The 21,975-nt window shown below is 41.5% G+C and overlaps 1 long non-coding RNA gene across 1 annotated transcript; it reads right to left on the reverse strand.

The window, feature by feature from the left end:
• Positions 1-1,768: 1,768 nt before the first annotated feature.
• LOC132656518 (uncharacterized) lies at positions 1,769-18,826 on the reverse strand. The gene is made up of 3 exons (XR_009594276.1): positions 18,405-18,826; positions 5,172-5,330; positions 1,769-1,948 (listed from the first exon to the last, which is right to left on the reverse strand). It is a non-coding gene; the product is annotated as an uncharacterized LOC132656518 (long non-coding RNA).
• Between the last annotated feature and the right edge of the window lie 3,149 nt (positions 18,827-21,975).

The following is a 21,975-nucleotide window of genomic DNA, read 5'->3' on the forward strand; positions in this document are numbered from 1 at the left end:
AAGCATCTTAGTATACTTTATATTCACATACTAATATATACTTTAAGTATATGTGTATTATATATATACTTTATATCGTAAGTATAAAGTATATGCTTTAGAGTATATGCTTATACATACTTTATATATGTTTGCATTTAGTATATATTCATATACTTTTTTAGTATATTGACAGTTTTTAAAATCCATTTTAAAATTAGCTCAATGATACTTATTTATGTTTAGATAATTGCTATTTACTATGACAATTTTGGCTGATTGTATGTAGAAATGGCCACAGATATTTTATTATGAAATCCATGTCCTTCCCACCTACCATATATTCAGCTTCTTTCTACCATCTTTGAAGTCAACTAATATGAGCATCAATTTCAGGTTCAAAGACTCACTGACACATGATTTACCAGAAGACAGAATTCATCAGTAGCTGTGAACTTGTGAAACCAGACAACTGATGGGCTTCCAATACATGCCAGGAGAATTGACAACAGATGGACATTTCCTTTTCAAAAGTGGGGAACTGCCTAGAAAAGGAAGTTCTGGATCCCAACCAAATTCTAAACCCATCTGGAAAATTCCATTACGCCCATAGGGCTAGGGAATAGTCCTGTTTGGCTTGGCCCTTTGCTTTACAGTCCTATTTGGATGGTATTGTCATTTCTATTATCCCAAGTCACAGCCCCATCCAAGATGCTAGGTAGAATCTTCTACTTCAAGACATTGAAGTCAGACTATTACTAAAATACCATGGGCTTGTAGCCTAAATAGCAAAAACCATGGACCCACTATTGTGACCATGCTACCTGTGGGCTATTGTTACCAGGCTTTCTGTCCTTGCTTTGAAGAAGGCTATCTGCTTAGTGTTCCTTCATAAAGCCTTTTCTCTGTGTGGTCCCATCTCTCCTGTGATCCTTTTTGTAGAAGGAAATTAATCCTACTGAATTAGGAAATCACTCTTAAGACCACGTTTAATCTTAATTTGTCCCCCCTTTTTCTTATGTAGCACAACCTGGCCTCCAACCATATAGCTAACTTCTGATCCTCTTCCTTCCACTCTACAGTGTTGAAATCACAGATGTGTGCATTTATAGGCTGTGTATGTGGTGTATGGTGCCAAGAAGTAAACCCAGGGCTTTGTATATGCTAGACAAAGACTCTAGAAATTGAGCTATATCCCCAACCCTTTAATTGCTTTCTTTAGTGCCTTGTATCCAAATATAGTGACTTGAGATGGGGCGGGCTAGGCCTTTGTCATATGAATATTGGGAGGATATATCCCTTACACAATGAGACTCACTCAAGTTACACTTTCCCCACCATGTGGACATCTAACAGATATTATGTAATTTATTGAAAAGATAAAGCTTACTCCACTGAACTCTCTCTCTGTCTCTCTCTCTCTCTCTCTGTGTATGTTTTCCTGAGGCCTCTATTCTGCTACATAAGTTAGTTTTTCTCTTACAGCATAATTACTATACTGATTCAATAATAAGTAGCAATATAACAAACTAAGATCCTAGCTTTGCTCTTTTTTGATGACTCTGACTGCTTCTTTATGGCAGTGTTGGGGATTGAACCCAGGACCTAAGGGAAAATAGATAAGTACTCTGTCATGGACCTGTATCTCTAGCCCCATCTACCTATTTTTGACTCTTCATTTTCCTAGAAACATCCAGTGAGTTTTGTAAACATATTAGCATCTTAACTTCTGTTTTTAATTTTTTTATTTTTCTTTATTAATTACACTTTACTCACTTTGTATCCCCCCCGTGGTTCCCTCCCTCCTCCCATCCCAATCCCTCCCTTCCTCCACCCTCTGCATGCATGCCCCTCCCCAAGTCCACTGATAGGGGAGGACTTCTTTTCCTTCCTTCTGATCCTAGTCAATTAGGTCTCATCAGGAGTGGCTGCATTGTCTTCTTCTGTGGCCTGGTAATGCTGCTTCCTCCTGAGGGGGAGGAAATTAAAGAGCAGGCCAATCAGTTCATGTCAGAGACAGTCTCTGTTCCTATTACAATGGAACCCACTTGGATACTGAACTGCCATGGGCTACATCTGTGCAGGGGTCTTAGGTTATCTCCATGCATAGTCCTTGGTTGGAATAGCAGTCTCAGGAAAGACCCCTGTGCTCAGATTTTTTTTTGGTTCTGTTGCTCTCCTTATGGAGTTCTTGTCCTCTCCAGATCTTACTATTTCCCACTTCTTTCCTAAGATTCCCTGCATTCTGCCCAAAGGTTGCCCATAAGTCTCAGTATCTACATTGATAGTCGGCAGGGCAGAGATTTTCAGAGGTCCTCTGTGTCAGGCTCCTGACTTGTTTCCTCTTTTCTCCTTCTTCTTATGTCCAGCCTCTTTGCCTTTCTGGATAGGAATTGAGCATTTTAGCAAGAGTCCTCCCTCTTGATTAGTTTCTTAGGTGTACAGATTTTAGTAGGCTTATCCTATATTATATGTCTATATGAGTGAGTATATACCGTGTGCATCTTTCTGCTTCTGGGATAGCTCACTCAGGATGATCTTTTCCAGATCCCACCATTTTCCTGCAAATTTCATGATTTCCTTGTTTTTTACTGCTGGAAAAGACTCGGGTTCCGCGAGCATCTTAATTTCAATTGTATCATTTCTGTGGGTTTTGATTAATGCTAAATATTTATTTTATTAGAAGTCTTGAACTGACTTTTTAAAGATGTGATTTGAGGAATTTTATTTCTTGGGGGCAGCTGTTGTGAAGCATTTTTCTATTTTTTCATTGCTATAAGCTGTTACTTTGGGTATATGTTTTTAGATTGCAAGGTATTTCTTTTGCCATTTAAGACTCCATTCCTTCATTTTCTGACTGTCATTATTTTGCTTTTGAAAAGTCAACATGAGTCCTATTGTCATTCTGTTGAAAGTACTATGTTCCGTTTTCCTTGACTGCTTTCCAGAGTTTTTTTTTAATAGTTTCATTGTGCTAGTTTCCAAAGATTTCCACCCCATGCTTCATGCTTCTTAATTTTTATGCCCTTATCAACCCTTCTCCTTTGGTCTAAGGTACTCATGTGTTTTACATTCCAGCAATAAAGTCTACCAGCTTGGATGCAGAGTGACTTCTGAGGTCCATGCACTAGAAACCTCACTGCTTGCCTTGCTTTCCAGCTCATTCACTCTTATCAAACACCCTAGGAAGCTGACTAATATGAAGAACAACTGCTCTGAGACTACTGTGTCAGAAGAGAATAAAGTCTTGTGGAACAAACCTCTAAGATCTTAGACAATAGGTTTCTATGAAGAGAGAGGGTTAAGGAAGGAGAGCAAGAGAAGGGAAAAAGAGAGGGGTGCAAGAAGGAAGGAACTGAGCGGAAGAAGAGAAAGGATAGAGGGGGAAAGGAAAGAGAAATGCCCCTTTGGAAACAGAATAGACATTGTAGGTGGACAGAATAGACACTGTGGGGAGGAGACTGGATGGAGTGAAAATAGGCACGGGAACAGGAAGAATCCGGTTGGGGGAGGAAGAAAGGGAAGAGTACTGGGAGACACAACTGGAATGGGAGCATCTCTGGGAGAAGCTAGAAAGCTAGGACAATGGAAACTCCCAGGAGTCTCTGAGGGTGACCCTAGCAAGGGGGGGATATAGAGCCTGAACTGGCCATATCCTGAAACCAGGCAAGACTTCCTATCAAGGGATTGGGATACCAACCCCAGCCAAAACACTTCAACCTAGAAGATGTGCTAGAGTAAAGATGGTGCAGAGACTGAGGGAGCGGCCAACCATTGACTGGTCCATCTTGAGACCCATGCCATGAGATGGAGTCCTGGCACTGCTCATGGTCTTCTGCTATACTTTCAGATGGGAGCTAAGCAACTGATGGGAATAGATGCAGAGACTCAGCCAAACATTAGGCAGAGCTTAGGGAGTCCTGTGGAAGAGGAGGAGAAAGGATTGTAGGAGCCAGAAGGAGTAAGGACACTACCAGAAACCCCACAGAATCAACAAACCTGGGCCCACAGGGACCCATAGAAACTGAACCACCAACCAGGGAGCCTGCATGGGACTGACCTAGGCCTCCACACATATTGTGAAGCTTGGTCTTCATGTAGGACTCCTAACAGTGGGAGCAGGGGTTATCTCTGACTCTGTTGCTTGCTTTTGGGACCCTTTCCTCCTACTGGGCTGCCTAGTCTAGCTGCAATAGAAGAGACTGTACTTAGTCTTGCTGTAACTTGATATACTGGAAGCAGTTTTTCTTAGGGAGTGGGTATTAATCGGACATGGTCTCTTGGCTGACAATTGGGAGCTCCTGTCTACTTCTCCATCTAAAGTACCTTACAAATACTTTTGGCCTTTTATTTTCTAAAAAATATTAAGAGCGCTATTCCTCAACATGTGACAAACTAGAAACCATTTCAAAGAGAATTAAAGCTTTAACAGATGGACTGAGCCCACTACTATTCCTCAGAAACGCACAAACTCTCTGAGAGAATTGAATCCCCAGAACATCAGAAGCTCGGACTGAGTGGGACCAGAAAGATTCTACAGGAAGAAGCCTTCACCTTCCTGATCATTTATGGGCTAGAATCAGGCTGAGGTTTCTACTTAACTGCATATGCAGACAGACTGTTTCTTGTGGTAAGTGAGGTTTAAAGTTGGTCTCCAAGAGAGACGAGATGATGTTTCAGAGAGTAAAAATAAGAGCTGAAGAAAGGAATTCAGGACTGCTTGGGTCAGTGACTTCTATGTGACTCCTATCCCTGTGTGCCCCTCTCACGCCCCAGCCTCACCCACTTGAATGGAAATATCTATTACATTTGCAATATGCTAGTATTACCAGTGTATTTGAGTTGGGGTGTGTATGTGTGTAATTATTTTTTTTTCTAGTTTTCAGCTCTACAAACTGAGGAGAAATTATAACTCCTGAGGAATTGCAGTAGCATTTGCTTCCTTCTTCCTCCAACTCTTCCTATAGCATACTCAGAAACACACACACACACACACACACACACACTTGTGTGTTCTAATATATATTCATATATATATATCCTAAAGATCTATCTATATGAAGCTATAAATATATAGAATATATACAAATAGTATATAAATACAACCTGATGGTTCCATTCAGTGTTGCTCATATGTGTATATTTTTAGGACCAACCACATGGCATTGGCTAAGCAATTAGGGGATACATACCTGGGAATACTAATTCCCCCTCGGTCGGCAGTCTTTAACTGTCTGAAGCTCTCCATCTAGGGGCAGAGTCTTGTGAGAGTTCCCCATCCCCTCCAGGATGTCATCTGGTGTTGCCATTCTTGAATTCTTGTTTAGATAACCATATCATCGACGTTTTATCTAAAAGAAATGTAACTTAGAGCTGGCTGCAATGGCAAACACCTATAACGTGGGTACTCAGGAGGCTGAAGGAAGAAGATCTTGAGTTCAAGGTCAGTCTGAACGACAAAGGGGAGTCCAGACCTGTCTGAGCTGCACAGAAAGCCTCGTCTCAACAACACAAAATGAAACAAAACAAAATTTGATTTCTGTAATTCATGTGTGGGAAGTGAGAACTTCATACGCAGTTGTGCTTCCCATGCTCCAAGTGTGATGAAAGTGAACCATCCGCCCACCACCAACTTCATGTCCCTCCCACCTTTTTCTCTTCTGTTTTCTTTCTCATTGTGTATCACTCTATTGTTTGGATGAGTAAGCAAGTCAGAAACTAAAGACTTTCTGCTGTTTAGTAACACAAAGGGCAGTAATACGGCATTTAATGACCATGTGTGGCATGGTCGCCAGTCAACCAGAACAACTACCTGGTCATTTAGAGCAGTGTCTTGACCCATGGGGAAGGCTGCTCGGCCAATCATTAGAGGAACAGCCAGGGGTAGCAGATTGGGCTGTTCCTGTATGCAGAAGATGAACGCCAACTCCGCACTTGCCATCTGCTTTATTTTATTAAATCATTTCTTCCTTCCCTTTAATCCCTTCAAGCCCTCACATTTTATCCTCTCTCTTCTCATTCAATTTCATGACTTCTTTTTTTTTCATTAGTGGTTATTGCATATAACCATATATATATATATATATATATATATATATATATATATATAGATTCCTAAATATAACAGTCTATATGCTGTTACTTGTATGTATGCTTTCATGATTGACCATTTGGTACTGGACAACCAGTTGGTGTGCTCTTCCCTGGAGGAAATGACCTCTCCCACTTGCAGTTTTTCTCATTTGCCTAGAGTTGTGTGTGTAGGGTTGAGGCATTGCAGTCTCTTCCCCCCATGCACTTTGGCATGTCCATTTTTCAGCTCACATTTGGGTAGTCATGCTAGTGAGCCTTAATGGGCATAGCTTCTGAATAACACTGTATCTCACCCGTCCTTATACTCACAGATAAGTATAATTGTCATCAAGGAAACTTTTCTTTGCCACAGACGACAACTATTACAGAAAACATAACCTTTGAAAATGCAGAACTGTAGAACCTAGTCCCAAAGGATGTGTATTTTTTTCTTAAAACAGGAAAAAGGTAAGAAATCTTGACTAAACTCATCTGTTCCCATCTTGCTTCCCACTAGACCCTATACTAAGAAGCAGACTGCTTTTATTCTTTTCTAGAGAGTTTTAGTTTTAATGTGGTTTTTTTTTTTCTGTTGCAAGATGTTCAAAACAGAAACTGCCATAAGTTGAAAGGCTGTCTTTGTGCAATTTATTTCCTTTCAAGCTTAAGGAGAATTCAGGAAGAAAACATTTCATCTTATCATGCTCTTCAGTTTTCTTGAAGGAACTTTCCTGAGTAATGAAATGGTTGGTGACTGTTGAATAAGGGGAGCAGAGCAAGGAGATAATTTCGTGTTTTTTTTCTTTACCATTTAAATTGAAGCAAAATATATAGTTGTATTAGAGGAGAAAGTATGTGTTGGATTTTTAAAAACATAGCCTTCATAATGCAGAAAGATCTCATTTAATGACATAATTTACTTGAAATTTTCAAATATTGAAAGGAGGAAAAGTATATAAAATTGTATTGTGCATGTTGGTAAGGGGTGAGGAGGTGGTGAGAAAGGAGTGAAAACACTATAATTCAGCATAAAATCATGATTTTATGGTTTGGAGGAAAAGCAGGTGCCATTGTATCCCCCCCATCTCATCTGGCTCGGAGAAACAGAGATCCAGAGAGGTTAAGTGGCCTGCTCGTGATACAGCCTAGTTAATTACTGAAAGAAAGAGAAGCAAATGCTCTTTGTGAATCAGTTGTGTTTAAGAGAAAAGAAAGGAAAACATACTGAGCACATGGTGCAAAATGACCAGTTCTTACTTATGAGAATAAAGCACACTGGGGTAACACTGAGTCCCTTCCCTGAGGACTTCTTTGCGCCAGCCTTTGCTGAGATGCAAGCCTTCTCCCGCAGAAACACACTTACCCTTAGCTCAACAGAGTGCTATAAAGCCCCAGATCCCAGGGACACATGTTATCCCCAGGAGGCTGAGGATGGAGGGTAGAGAGAGGTGAGTCTGTCATGAGACTATTGCAGGCCTCCCCTCCTGGTGAGTATGACGGTGCCGTGCTGACAGTTACTGCCTTCACTCAGAACCATACAGAAAAGAATAAAGGTGGTGTATTCCCTCATAACAGGCTTTGGTAGACAATAGACCACAGCAGAGGTTTGGCGTTTTGATGCCTTACTTCCTTACCTCTACCTTGACAAGGTCTGGAATTTAAGAGTTAGGTTTTATTCCTGAACTCTCTCTCTCTCTCTCTCTCTCTCTCTCTCTCTCTCTCTCTCTCTCTCTCTCTCTCTTTGTTTTTTGGTAATTGATACATATGGTTTTGTTTTAAATTTATTGTTGTAGTTATTCTTAAGCGTGTTTTTTAGTAGTGCCAAGTGCATTATCACGACCACTACCAGAACCCTTTATCTGGCAAAGCTAAGACTGAGACACTACCCGGCTCCTTTGTCTCCTTCCTTCACTCTGCCCCAGTGAGGCTGGCTACACCAGATACGTCATATGCAAACCGAACAGTATGCTTTTCGTGACTGGTTTGTTTCACATGGTAAAACTGTTTCAACATTCACCCACATTACAGCGTACGATAGACTTTCCTTTCTTTTTAACGTGAAATTGTATATATCCACTGCATGTCAATCACCTATTCACCTTCCGTTTTCACTTGGGTTGTTTTCATCCCTTCCCCTTTTAATTAGCAGTTTTGGATGCTTACAGGCAGATCCAAAATGAAAGACTAGAATTCTCAGTGTACACATCAGAGTAATCCTACAGAGAGCATAAAAACCAAGAGGAAAAGAGCCTGACCTCGTCTGTGTTTAGGAGGATAGAAGACCAGAAGGGTCAGATGGCCAAGCCTCACTTTTCCCTCTCTGCATATAATAAAATCTATCCAGTGCCTTTCACCCTAGTGAAGGACCACACACACACACACACACACACACACCCCACAAGCAGGCACAAACATACACACATACACACACATACACACACCATAGGCACAAACACACACACAAACACACCACACACACAGGCACACACAAACACACATATACACACCACATACACACACACCACACACACCCCACAGCCAGGATTTGGAAGTGTAAAGGTGAGAATGAAAACTTAATGGAGAAGTTAACAGTAGAAGTAGGTCTTGAGAGTTGAAGAGCACAAACCCACTCAGAGAAGGAATAAAAAGGGACAAGACCCTAGAACTGTGGAAGCAGGGTTTTAAGGACCTGAAACACAGGTTATTATTCACAATAAAACATATAGGTGATGTTGGCATGAGACATTCTCATGCCTGATGAGTGTAACGAGGTTATGTTAGTACTAAGGATGTTCTATATTAGCCAAGCCTCCACAGAAGCTTTTGCCTATGTCTCTTGTAGGAATATCTGGAGCCCCGCTTTCCCTCAAGCTGTGACTCAGGATGAGTTGCTCCTGTTTGTCTGATCTGGTATTTTCGCTGAGATCCTTTGAGCTTGTTACTGCTGACTATGTGCTCCGTAAGAGCACCCACGGTCTGTGCCGGGGAATTTGGCTGGTGTCCACCTATTACTCTCTAAGCGCTAAGTCTGTCTCATGATCTGTCAGTGAGAATAGGGCAATATAGTTAAGTTGTGTTCTCCTCTCTGTGTGTGTGTGTCTGTCTGTCTGTCTGTCTGTCTCTCTCTCTGTGTAGAGGTGGGGAAGGTGTATAAAGAGAAGATGGAAGAACAGGAATTCATATGTACACCAAGAGAAAGATAGAGCCATGAAGTTGCATTTCTTACATTAGAATCTTGCTGACTTTTCTGGATACCCTTCAACTCACTTCCCAAACTCAATAGCTTCAGAGTTATCCAATGCTTGCTTTTTTCTGTTTCCTCTGGGTTTATTTCCTCCACTATTGCAGAAGTCCTGATACCAATGCACCATTTTCTTCCTTTCACTTTTGTCAATTAAGTAAAACCCCAAATGTCTAGAAAAATTGACAGTTTGTCAAAGGTTCTCTGTCTTGTCCTTTGTACGTATGATTCTCAACTTTGGTTCAGTTAGTAAGTTTTGAAAGTCTCCTGTTGTCAGACCAAGGAATTTTTTGGCATCTGACTCCTGACTTCCCAGGATCAGAGAAGCCCCTGGGGGCTCACTTGATGGCTGGCTGGTAAATTGTACTATCAAGTTTAAGTCTAGGAGAGAGATTTTAGAAGCAGATAGTTATGCTGGGAAGGCTAAAAAAGAGCTGAAGCTGGCACTAGGATGAAGGATAAAATATGAAAGATGGCAGAGGAGTGAGCTGGAGAGAGATCATTATGGAGAAAGTGATGGGAATGGGACTGAAAACATGGTATCGAGAAACTAGAGACAGGTCAGATGTGGTAGATGTTGAGGAACATGAAAGAGATGGGGAATTAAACTTGTCTTGGGAGAGTTGAGTGGTGGCTGATGAGATGGACATCAACAGTCTCATTTTCCATGGGAGTTAACTGGTGTGTCTGAGGTGAGTAAAAATACTAATGGCAGAGTTATGGGCCTCATAATGTTAGAAATAGCATAGAAGAATAGCTTTTACTTCATTACCTTATGGCCTTTTCCTATTATACCAAAAACTTCATACAGAACATACTCAAATAATTTTCTAAAATGTCATTAAAACTAAGAAGGTACTTAAAAGGACACATGAGAAGCCACACTGAACAAGTACAGAAATAAATTAGAGATGAGAAAATATTAAAATACCTGACCTGCGTGGGTATCTGCATAATATTTAAAATGATACCATCCATTTAGTTCTAGTGTTTGGTGTCCTGATCTGAAATATGAAAAATGTTCTCACAATGAGGCAGGTGAATTGGAGGAGGATATCTTAATATACAGTGAAATATAAATTAATAAGTTCTCTAAAGCTATTAGTAAAAGCACTGAAATACATTAGCAGGTGCTTGGGTTCAATGTTCTTTGAAATCAGATTTATTACCAAAGTTAATCTGAAAGGCATAAAATCTTTGCTGGGTTAAAGGGGTGACAACTGGGAATACTCCACTGAAGTTCCAAATTGTAAGGGGATCAGAATTTATAATCCTCTGTGATGGGGAACCCGAGCACACGGGGGTTAAGAAACTTACATCTTGGGAAAGGATTGAAAAGAATTCTGGGCGGTTGCCATTGAAAAGGGAAGTGCTGTTATTAGCTGGATTGACTTAGTTATGAACAACTTTAAACCAGCTACAGCAGCCACCAAGATAGATTTCCCTGGCTTTCATGTCTGTGGGGCTTCCACATTTCAAAAGTCCGCTCCAAACCCATTCTCGCAGCAATTACAAGCAGTGTTTTTCTCCCCATCTAGCCTGTCTGTCTGTACACACTTGACCTGACTCCCTTACTCCAGACCCTCCACCTTTTTTTTTTCTTTTTCAATCAGAGCTTCTTGGAGATGCTGTGACTCGGATGTGCCAGTCTTCCCTCATCAACAACTTCTCTTGTGGCTTTTTTTGTTATGTTATGGCTTCTTTCATTCACCTGGAAGTCTTATAAAAAGGAGCATGAAGAAAAGGGGATCTGGAGCACATTGGAATGCTCCAAATGTGTCTCTCACTCAAAATACTTATTATATTATTTTTTGTATTAAAAATATCTTCCTTAGCTAATTGATAGGGAACTTTTTCTGCTCCAAGTGATAAGCCCATGGAGCCATTATCTTCCTTGTTATTGAAGCCAATATTCTAGATGCTGTATTTGGTTTTAATTTCTGCTCCTCTGTCTTCTTGAATTCATAATCTTTAGATTCCCATTTATGTTTATTCTCATTTTGGGAATTTATGCTAGCTGTTACTTATGCTTCAAACAAGCCTCTCCAAGAATAAGCATGTTGATATCTTTGAATGGATAATCCCCTCTTCCAGAAGGCTTCCTCGCCCAATTTAAAGTTACGTAATTGAACACACTTGCCAGGATGTGGGTGGTGAGCCCTGCTTACCACATCACGTCTCATAACTTTTCTCTTGCTTTTCTGCTTTTTCATTACAAAATGTAAGCTTTGCAAGAGCAAGAGCTATTCATAATTTGTTATCAAATTTCAGTCAGTGTACAGAATAATGGCTTTCATCACGACATTTTCATACTTATTACCATTGTACTCACTTTCTATTACCCTTTCTACTTTCTCCTCTTGCTGGTTTCCATCCTTCTGCTTCCATGTCATATATGCACACACACACACACACACACACACACACACACACACACACACAGCTTGCCTTGACTCCACATATTAGAGTCAAATATATGCCATAATAATGTCATAGTCAGTTCTTGGACAGAGTAAAGTTAATATTTATTAGATAGGAAAAGAAGCAGCTATTCTCAATCTTCAGTTCTTATGTGGCAGAGCTTGAAATGTTAGTGTTTGTCTAAAGGGTGCTGAGCAGTTCTCAGTTGCTCCTTAGTTATCTATCATGGAGGTGGGCTACTTGGATCACCCTTCCAAAAAGATGACCTTCAGCAGCTAGAGACGTGGTCAACGGTCCAGTATCAGTGCCGAAAGAATCCACCCCAACTTGTAAAAGTGGGACCAGCTTCGTAGGTGACCCTCAACTGAGGGAGGGACAGCAAGTTTTTAATTTTGCCAAAGGCTAGCCACACTAAACAGGAAATAGCCTTCGAACAAGAAATCGCTACTCTGGCTTTCCTGTGGGCCAACGTATGTCGGGACTGTACCGTTGTCTGCGCTGCTGTCTACCCTGTCCTCTTCCTCTCTGTCTTCCCATCTCAGGATTCAGGTGTGCACTGTTGACTTGCCTTAACCTTTTCTTTTCTTTTTCTCCTTTGATCTTGCATGAGTTCAAGTTCACAGTACAACCTCCCAAACTTCTACTTTGTCCTGCTGTGTGCTTATTTGTTTACCTGGGGACTAAAGCTTTTGTTTGAATTACCACTAAATTTTAATAAGGTCATTTTGTTATCTATTACTATTATTATTATTATTACTTACACTAGACATAAAATCTATGGACTTGTGTTTGCAAAGCATATGATTGCCAGTAGTTTACACTTGAATTCCTCACACAAATATTCCTTTGAATATTATTTTAAAAAAGGTTGCAAGTAATCTTCTGTTGTCTAAGTATCTTAAACTACCTTCAGGCATTCACCTTGGACAAGGGGATTGTTTTTCAACTAGGTATGCACTCACCTGGGGAGAGGTTTAATTGAGATATCATTTCCCCAGGAATGCTGATTATTAGTCTGACTTACATGCAGCCACAAAACTTCTATACAACTACTTAGGAGTCCTCATTGACTGCCAATGGCAACAATAGAGAGAAACAATCTATTATTGACAATTTGCTCTTTCTGAACAGTGTCTAAACAATTGACACGATCCTACTCAGCAATCACAATGACCTGGCATGCTTAGCAGAAGCACTTTCATTTTAACAGAAGAGAAAATCCAGATTCCAGAAGGCTTCTTCTAAGTGCTAAAGCTGTGACTTAGATCATGGACTTTCTGATTCCAAAGGCCCTTTCTTGTCAAATTCACCATCATGCCTCTGTCTGGTAGGACACTGTCAATTAGGAATCCCGTAATCATAGGAGAGGAATTAGATAAGAACTAAGATGCCTGCATGCTATAGAAAAAATACTTAGTTTATGATCGAAATTTGAGCAATAACAAGCTGTATATAATCACTCACCTGACCTTGTCTTAATTCTCAACCCTTGTCACTAACTGACAAGTGGAACCTTCATGTAAATGTGGCTAAGAGAACTGCATTCAGTCTTCTTCACTTTTTTACTTTGTTTTATTTCAGTTAAGGACTCCAAGGATTAGCTTGTTCTGTGTCCACTCTATCCCTTCTTCTAGAACTGTCTTCTTGTCTTAAGGAAGATGTGATTGTCCTAATAATCACATTTCCCAGGCTTCCTTGCAGCTGGGGCTCTTTGCCTGGCAAAGTGCTACTAATCAAGTGCATCCATGTGCAGCTTTCATCTGGGACTCATTCCTTTTGCTGTCACAGCTGTGATGGAGTCTACAGGGTTCAGAAGTGAATTGTTATGGCAGCTACTCTTTGTGTGACCCAGTTTTGGGCTGAGATTTCTTGAGAATAATTTCTTAAAAAAGCTCAACGCAGAATAATTACTTTATATGTTTGGCTGTTTTCCCCACAAGCTTCTGATATATACATATATCCATATCCATTGCATGTTGCACTGTTACATTTATTTTGACTTAAACTCACTCGATTATGTACTTTAAGTTGGGGACTTGGAACTCCACAATTCACAGTGTTTCCTGGCTTGGGAGGGATGGTGGCTCCTCGTATAAGAAAGGGCTAATTTATAAGGGCTGAAGAATCTTACTTTATCTGTTGGTAGTTGTACAAACATAAACCTGATGCATGAGTTTCCATGGATTGGATTATCCTGCTAGAACTCTTACCACTTTTTCTCTTTTACTTTCTTATTGTCCAGTGCTATGAGCAGCCAGACTCTAGGCCATCACTTTCCTACGGAGTACACACGACAAAATTTAGCTGTAGACGTTTATTGCCAAAAAATGGCCTTTACCTTCCATTCTTCAACTTTTTAAACTATGTAGGCCTCTGAATGTAAAAGCTGTAGTTGCTTGAACTGAAGCAGTAGTTCTTAGAAACTGACTGCTCCCCCACCCCTGTGGAGAAGTTACAGTATGGTAGCCCTCGTCACGTTCTCTCTTCAACGCCATTCCCCAGCCTGTCAGAAAAATTCCCTCTTGCTTCCAAGATAACCAGTGTGGCTACAGTGCAATCAGTTCTGACTCAGCTTATTTAGGTTTCCAAATACCAAATACATATCACTGTGAATCACAGGGTATATTTCTCTGAACTTATCCTGTCAAACACTGTATAGTAGCAACCATAAAGTCTCACCAACATGACTGCCTGAACGTGAGCTGACACTGATAGACACGTTAACATAGACAGGGGAGAGCTGAGGAGCATCACCCCTACACAAAGAACTACAGGCAACTAAGGATTGCCGAGAGCAGGAGAAATGGTCTTCCAGGGAAATGAAGGAACAATGCATCTATTGGCTGCCCAAGACCAAGTGGTCTTCTCTGAACACACACGCAGGCATAACATTATATGGAGTGAGAAGAATGTATTTATTTATTTATACATGTTTGTAAAAATAACTGACAATTATTGGCTGGACTTTCCCTCCATCTTTGTTCCCTGCACTCCTTGTAGGCAGGGTAAGTTTTGGATCACAGGTTTTGTCGATGGGTTGTTGTGCCCCTACTTCCACTAGTCCTACCTGGCTAGGAGGTGGTCACTTCAGTCTTTATGCCTGGAGGGGACAGGCACCTCACAAGAATAACAACAGGGACAACTAAGCCAGTCTCATGGGGACTTTCAGAGACTGAGACATCAACCAAGGAGCATTCATGATCTGGACCTACGCTTCCTGCACACATGCAGCCAGTGAGCTACTTGGTCTTCATACGGGTTGCCTGGTGAAGATGGGGGTGTTTCAAACATGGACTCTATTGCTTGCTTTGGATCACTTCCCCCTGATGGGGCTTCCTTGCCTGGACTCAGGGGATGCAGATATGCTCAGTCCTGATGTGACTTGATGTGCTCAGGAAGGTTGATAAGGGGAGTTCTCCTTTTCTGGGGGAAAGGGAGAGGAGAAGGAGGAAGAAAAAGGGAAGGGGGGGCCTGGGTAGAGAGGAGGAAGGGGCACCCTTGGAATGCAAAATAAATATAAAAAGAAAATAAAAATTCAAAAATAAAAATAACTAACAAAATAGAGGTCGTGAATTTAAGAGAGAAAGGGGGTGGCTTAGAGGGACAAAAGAGGAGAAACTATATGAATATATTATAATTTCAGAAAATAATTTTAAAAAGCAAAAAAAAAGATGGTATAGCCAGTTGGTTTTCAATAAACAGTTTTGTGGAGACCTAAGACTTCACAAGGATTCCTTAGGGCCTCGTAGAGAGACCTGAGTGTCCCACCTCTCTTCACCTTGTGTGGCTCTGCTATTGCCTTTTTTATGTTCTGCTGCTAAAAGCAGTTTGAAAATCACCAATCTCATGAACTCCTCAGCCCCTCCATTAATCCCCTCTACGATGATTCTCACAGCTGGCTGTCTAGAATTGCTTGAATATATCCAGTGATATAGGCTCATTACTTGGCTAGGTAATTCTATTTTAAGAGGTATTCCTCTAGATCACGAGACCCTTTACTGAAGATTACTTTTGTTGCAGGACATTGAGAAATCAGGCTGGATCTGAGCTTGAAGTTTCTTCCCTGCTGTCTAGCTTTCATGATGCCAAGCAGTGATCATCAAAGTACTGGAAGAGAAAAACTCGCAAATGGTCCTATCCAGTTTGGGGCTTCAGGAGTCACAATAATGGCGTGTCTGGCAAGATGTGCCCATTGGTAAAAATAGTGGCACGGATATTATGTGGGGTGTGGGGGAGTAATTAACCTCTTCATGATTAGATTTGTGCTTGTTTCAGGAGCAGGAAAAACCATGCCCTATCATGTGACCCTGGCCAGGAGCCGATGCCTGGAAAGTAGATGTGTAGGAGAGAATTGATTACTGTTGTTTTGCTAAATGGATACGTCTCAACCTGCCTTCTGGGTACTTTAGCTTAAACACATAGACAGTGTTGCTCTAAACCTTCATCTTTTGGCAGTGGTCAGTGTTTAATATGGAGCCCCACAACTGGTAATAATGTGGAGATCAGGTGACTGGAGAGTTTAGCCATGAGAGGAACATCTGTGTCACCCATTTGAAGACTCAGAGAACATATGACAAAGCGGGGAAAAGCAATGTGAGGGCCACAGATGGAGGAGTCCAGCGAAGCACTGTTTGCTCCATATGCTGCAGCCACTCCACTCATGAGCTCACTGCAGCTGGGGTTTCCTCCATAAGACCTGTGCAAGCTTGGCCCCATCACCGTCCCATCATGCACTGGGTAGGGGCTCATGAGGTACCATTTTCACAGAAGGACTGTGGTAGTTCATGGTTGACACCGAGACATTGCTCCTGTTTTAGTAAATAAACTCCAGCTCATGGCAAAAGTCAAAAATGGCCTCAGTGAGTTTAAAAACATAAAGTGGGAGGGGCATTGTTGAGAAGAAGAATTTCAGAGGGGGATGGTTAAAAATGATATTGGGGTACATTAGAAAGAACCTAAAGCTCAGTTTATTATGCATGTGAGACTGTCAAAGACTAAAACCACAAAATTATATGAATAAAAGCAAAAAAAATATATTATTGTTTCCTAATTTTCTAGACTGAGGGAGAATAATTTGTAGTTAAGTTATTTTATTATATGGTTCTGGTTATCTAAGGCTTTCTTCATAAATAACTTCTATTTACAAACAGGCAATCTTTGTGTGTTGCCAATATGAGACCTCACTTGGTATCCTTTCTGGGTAGGAATGATTGGAAGAATATTGACCTAAATACCTAATTTATGTATTTTGTCATAATCAAATCTAAAACTGCCAGAAGAATGATATCAAATTGCCACAAGCAATTCGACAGCTGCTATGTGGCTTATGAGATACGTAACCGGGATGGGTGAGCAGAGAAAAAAAGGGGAAGATTTTTGAGGTCAAAGTTCCACTTTTTACTAAGTCTGTCATACAGTTTTCCATATTCAGTTCTAAAACCAATCGTCTTAAATCCCGGACACATTAGGAAAATGATGTGAGGTTTCACAGCTAGCAAATGATGAATCTGGGATCTTAACCCATGTCTTTCCAATTCTACAATCTGAGTTTTGATAATCTATAGGGAATTTCCAGTCCTCCTCTGTCCACCATTATGGTATTATAGTAATATATACAGTGTGACAATCCTTAACTCTTACTTAATAATTTTATTTGTCTGCCTCAGCTGGCTATCTGCACAATGGATGTAACAACCACAGGTGCTTCACAGGGCTGCTATGAAGAAAAGGGCAGTGACAAGCTGATCACTAATTATCTTTCAGCCCACAGCCAAAGTCGGGTTATGTTAATGTTGTGTTATTTTGTCAGCGAGCAAATTTAAAAAGTACGAGGCTATATACATGTAGCTGAATTTAAAAAAGGTATTTGTTAAAACTCCTTCAGTCCCTTTTATGCCGAGGCTTTGATGGATTGGATCATGATAGTAAGGAACACAAGTGGTAATGAAGGTGGCAGAGAGGAAACTCTAGTTGCGCTGGGGCTGAGGACCCTGGAGGAATTTCACACCCTGTAGTGAAGCACCTCGGTGATACACATATACTCAGGAGGAAGACAGCCTACTCGATAGGCACACCAGGTCAGTTCAAAGGCATTGCTGGGGTACCAGTTTTATCCCCTTTCTATTTGTGACCATCTGATTCAGGAAGTAAATCCATTAAACCAAATAGGATTAAGTTACAGAACCCAGCTGGGGTTGTGACTGTCAGACAGCCATCTCCCTGCTGCTGTTAATGGTTTGTGGTGCAGAATCCTAACCCCCGGCTATCCCACCACACAGGCAAGTGCAAGGCTGAAGGCCCCAGAACATCACACCCTTCTCTAATGTGTCACAATTACAGAGACAACTGTGCTAAGTAACTTTTCACCGATCTGCTCTGAAAACTTGCGGTGTGTTCAATAGCCCTCAAAATTTTTCATTTGGGACCTGTGGAGAGATGGTATGGTGGTGGTTACACTGAGCAGTGGTAGAATAAATAGTATTTCTTTTTTCCCCCCTCCTTTTCCTTTTGAAGTGTATAGCTTGTAAAAAGAATCTGAATCCGGTTTAGCTGCATTTGTATCTCAATTTAGCACATTGAAAGAGAAGGAAGCAAGGTTGCAAAGATAGCACAGGTGCTAGTGGCTGCAAAATTGGATCACACACTTGGCTAGGAAACAAGCTTCCGTTTTTTGCTGGGAACAATACTTTACCTGTACAAAGAAGCTGTCAGCTGAGACATTCCAGGATAGGGGAGCCAAGCCATTGACGCTGTCCATGGTGCTGGCATACGTGCCCTGTGTCAGACGCAGAAATCCATGGATCCTGGGTGCTGATCTCTCCAGGCTTCTCCTTGCAGAATAGGACCACGTCTTTGTTGTTTCTGGTGTGTGAAGCTTTGGAACATAGATTACTGGAGAGAAGCACTAATTATTTACCCGTAGAACACTCCAGAAGCCAATCCAGGTCTGCAAAAGGCCTCTTGCTATTATCAAGAGTACCAGTTCTCTGGCCCTAGCTTGGCACCTCAGAAATAGGTGCAAATGAGAAGAGAAGGAGGTGGCAGCTCTCAAGGCACACCCGCACCAGTTCTGTGGCTGTGATTCATTGTCTTTCCAGGAGAATGCAGATCAGCACTTGTCTTTTCAGGTGACAGGGGAGGGCAATTAATGACAGTCAGGTTTTCTCTGAGACCCACACTCCAGTTAATAAGATGAACCAAGGAAAAGGCCCAATAGAAAAGGTTCTGCATGGAAGGTGGGCCCAGTGCTAGCAAGCAGGTGAGGAATTATTTAACTGGAGTATTAGAATAGGCTGGTTTCTCTAATTTCCTCTTCCAAGTGCAAAGTTCTTTATTACTCAAGGCCAGAAGTGATTTATTTAGTCCTGGGGTTGCATTGTCCTTTGGAAGGCTCCCTGACTGTTTTCTCCCAGTAAGCAGTGGGAAATTCACCCAGTGAGTTGGTATGGTCCTAAGAATCTCTGTATTTTCTTTAGGGAAAATTGAGAAGGGTTAATGGCATTTAAGAATCCATTCCAATGCGACAGGGCAAGACAGTGCAGAGGTTCCTCTACCTTGTATTCTTGCTGAGGCCATTTTAGCTTTGACTAGAATTTGATATCCTTGATGAGAAGCCCTGTGGAAAATTGCCCAATTATGGTCTAGAAACTCGAGGTCAAGATGCCCCAGCTAGCTTATCTTAGCTTGTGCTTGTTTGTACAAAAGTCCTACCTCCATGTAACTAAGAGCCTCCTCCAGCTACCTTTTTTTCACCCCTTGGCTTCTATTAAACTGTGTCCTTGTGTAATGCTTCCCATCCCACCCCTACCCCAGATGGGGTTTTCGACATCAAGATCCTCTTACTCTAAACACGTGGGTCTAAACTCAGGTCCTGAACACCTGAATGTAGTCTCATCTAGATGAAAAAAAAAAGAAAAAACTTTTAGTTGGCTATAAACTGTATCTGAGTGATCACCTCTGATGGGCTCTGTGTATCACCAGCATACTTTGGAGCATACTTACAGTAGCTAGAGAGCCACCAAAGCCATATAGAGTATGACTCATCTTTTTTTTTTTAAGTTTATTATTATGTTTTTAGAAAGATGCATCTCATGTATTGCAGGCTTTAGTAAAAATCTCCCTGTGGTTGAAGATGACCTTAACTTTATAATTCTCTTACCTTCACCTCTTAAGTGGTTGGACCGAAGGCTCGTACCATCACATCTAGCTTATACACTGGGGGGATCAAATCCAGTGCTTAGAAGACATCATATCCTTAGACTCCCAGTTTACTTCTGGATGTTTCCTTCATGGACCTACAATCACTTTCTCCAGGCAGACACTGCTCCTGAGACCTTCCACATTTTTCCATTTCTATTGCCTTTGCCTGTGCGGGTCTGCCTGTAGGCAGAGACCCTTGTCATCTCAGAGTCCCTCCTTCACTTCACGGTGACCCTCTCACAGGAATGGGTGAATGACCCACTCAACTGTGGCCCTCAGAGCTTACCAAGATTGTGCTGCCTTTCACAGTGTTCTCAAATTCTCGGATTGTTCATTAACTCACCCATTTACTCCATTACCTTCTTAACTTCTTTGGATAATGACCAAAAGAGTCAATGATAAATATAGATGCATTATCTATTTTTGCATTCATAGGGACTCAAGACAGCAGGCATTTATTGCAAGTTTCCCCAAGGAAGAAATGAAGTACCTCATGTCTTGGGTGTGAGTCCTGGCAGTGTGACATTGAATTATGTATCTTATTTTGCTTACAGAGACTTCTCTTGATACCTTCTATATTTTCCCATGTCTATTGCCTTTGCTTGTGCATTTCTGTCTGCAGACAGAGACCCTTATCTCTTATTTCTTGTTTGTTTTCATGTTTGATTTTAGAGACAGGGTCTCTGTACGTAGCTCTGTCTACATATAGAACTCTATGTAGACCAGGCTGGCTTTGAACTCAGAGAGCCACCTGCCTCTGCCTGCCAGGTCCTGGGATTGAAGGTGTATGCTACCACACCTGGCATATATCTTTAAATGAGATATAAAATATCTTTATTTGTCATCTTCTGATCTGTTACAGAGAAACATGGGTGAGAGGAATGCAGACCTTAGGGGACCTTATGCAAATGTCCATTTTAATGGCTTCCAAACCTCGAGATGTATTTGTGCTCATGGGAGCCAGCCTAGCTGCGTCAGCCCACTTGAGGCATAGATAATCAAATGCATAGCTTCCCTGACAGGCACTGATCACAGACACAATTAAAAAGGAAATGGTCATAATATAGGTGACAGAGACAGAAGCAGCTTTCTGAATGGGAAGTTATTTCTGTGAGGAAGATGACAAAGCCACAGAGTCCTTGCCCAAGAGCAAAAGCAACTGCTTCTCTTCGCTGTGGGTGGTGGCTGAGGGAAAAGAGGGCTTATGTAGACAATAATTTACATTTTATTAAAAATAATTGGAAAAGTTTACAGACATTTCTTGCAAATGTGCAACTGTCAGGCATGGATGGAAAAGAAACATTTTCCCTTCAATTGTGAGAAATTCTAATGTCGCAGCGAAAAATCAGGAGTTTGATGATTAAATGTGGAGAGCTGTCATCCCGGCATTATATTAAAATAACTTGCCTCCAGCAACTGCACAGTCTTTCTTCCTTTAAATCTGTCATGTCTCGGGAGGCCACAGCTCCGGTTGGTTGAGTTGGCGACTTTGTAGCCATGGAGGTTTAACAGTAACAAGGACCCTCAGAGGCTTTCCCAGGGTGGGCGTGTGTGTTAGATGAGGGGGGCTCATTAACCCCTGAATGCCTGCAGCAAATCACTTGCGCGCGTCTATTTTGTGACTTAGCAGGGCTCTCTGGAACCTTAAACTTGAGGCAGAATGCTTGCAGATAAATTGCTTTCAGCGGTGCTCCTCAGACCGCAATGTCAGGCGGCGGGCAGAATGACTGCGCTTGTTTATGAAATCTGTTGCTTAATGGGACAATCAGTGTCTCATTGCAGCCTCTAGACACGGTGTTTTTAATGATGGCCACACGGTGCTGCTTTTACATGTAAACCATGGAGAGCTGAACATTGGAGGCAAAGCTTAAATTGGTAGAAGAGAAAAAGGGGATTGCTGGGTCGAGAACGGCATCTCCTACACAACCGAACTGAGCAGATGTGTCTCTGCACGTGTCTCTTTGCTTTTTGGAAAAGGGCATTTAACCTCCCTCCCCAGTGGAATGTTTCCTGTGGCTCTCAGGGCTGCCCCTCCTGTTTCTCTGCTTCCTTCCTGATGGGTG

Source organism: Meriones unguiculatus, chromosome 9, assembly GCF_030254825.1.
Source record: "Meriones unguiculatus strain TT.TT164.6M chromosome 9, Bangor_MerUng_6.1, whole genome shotgun sequence".
NCBI lineage: Eukaryota > Metazoa > Chordata > Mammalia > Rodentia > Muridae > Meriones > Meriones unguiculatus.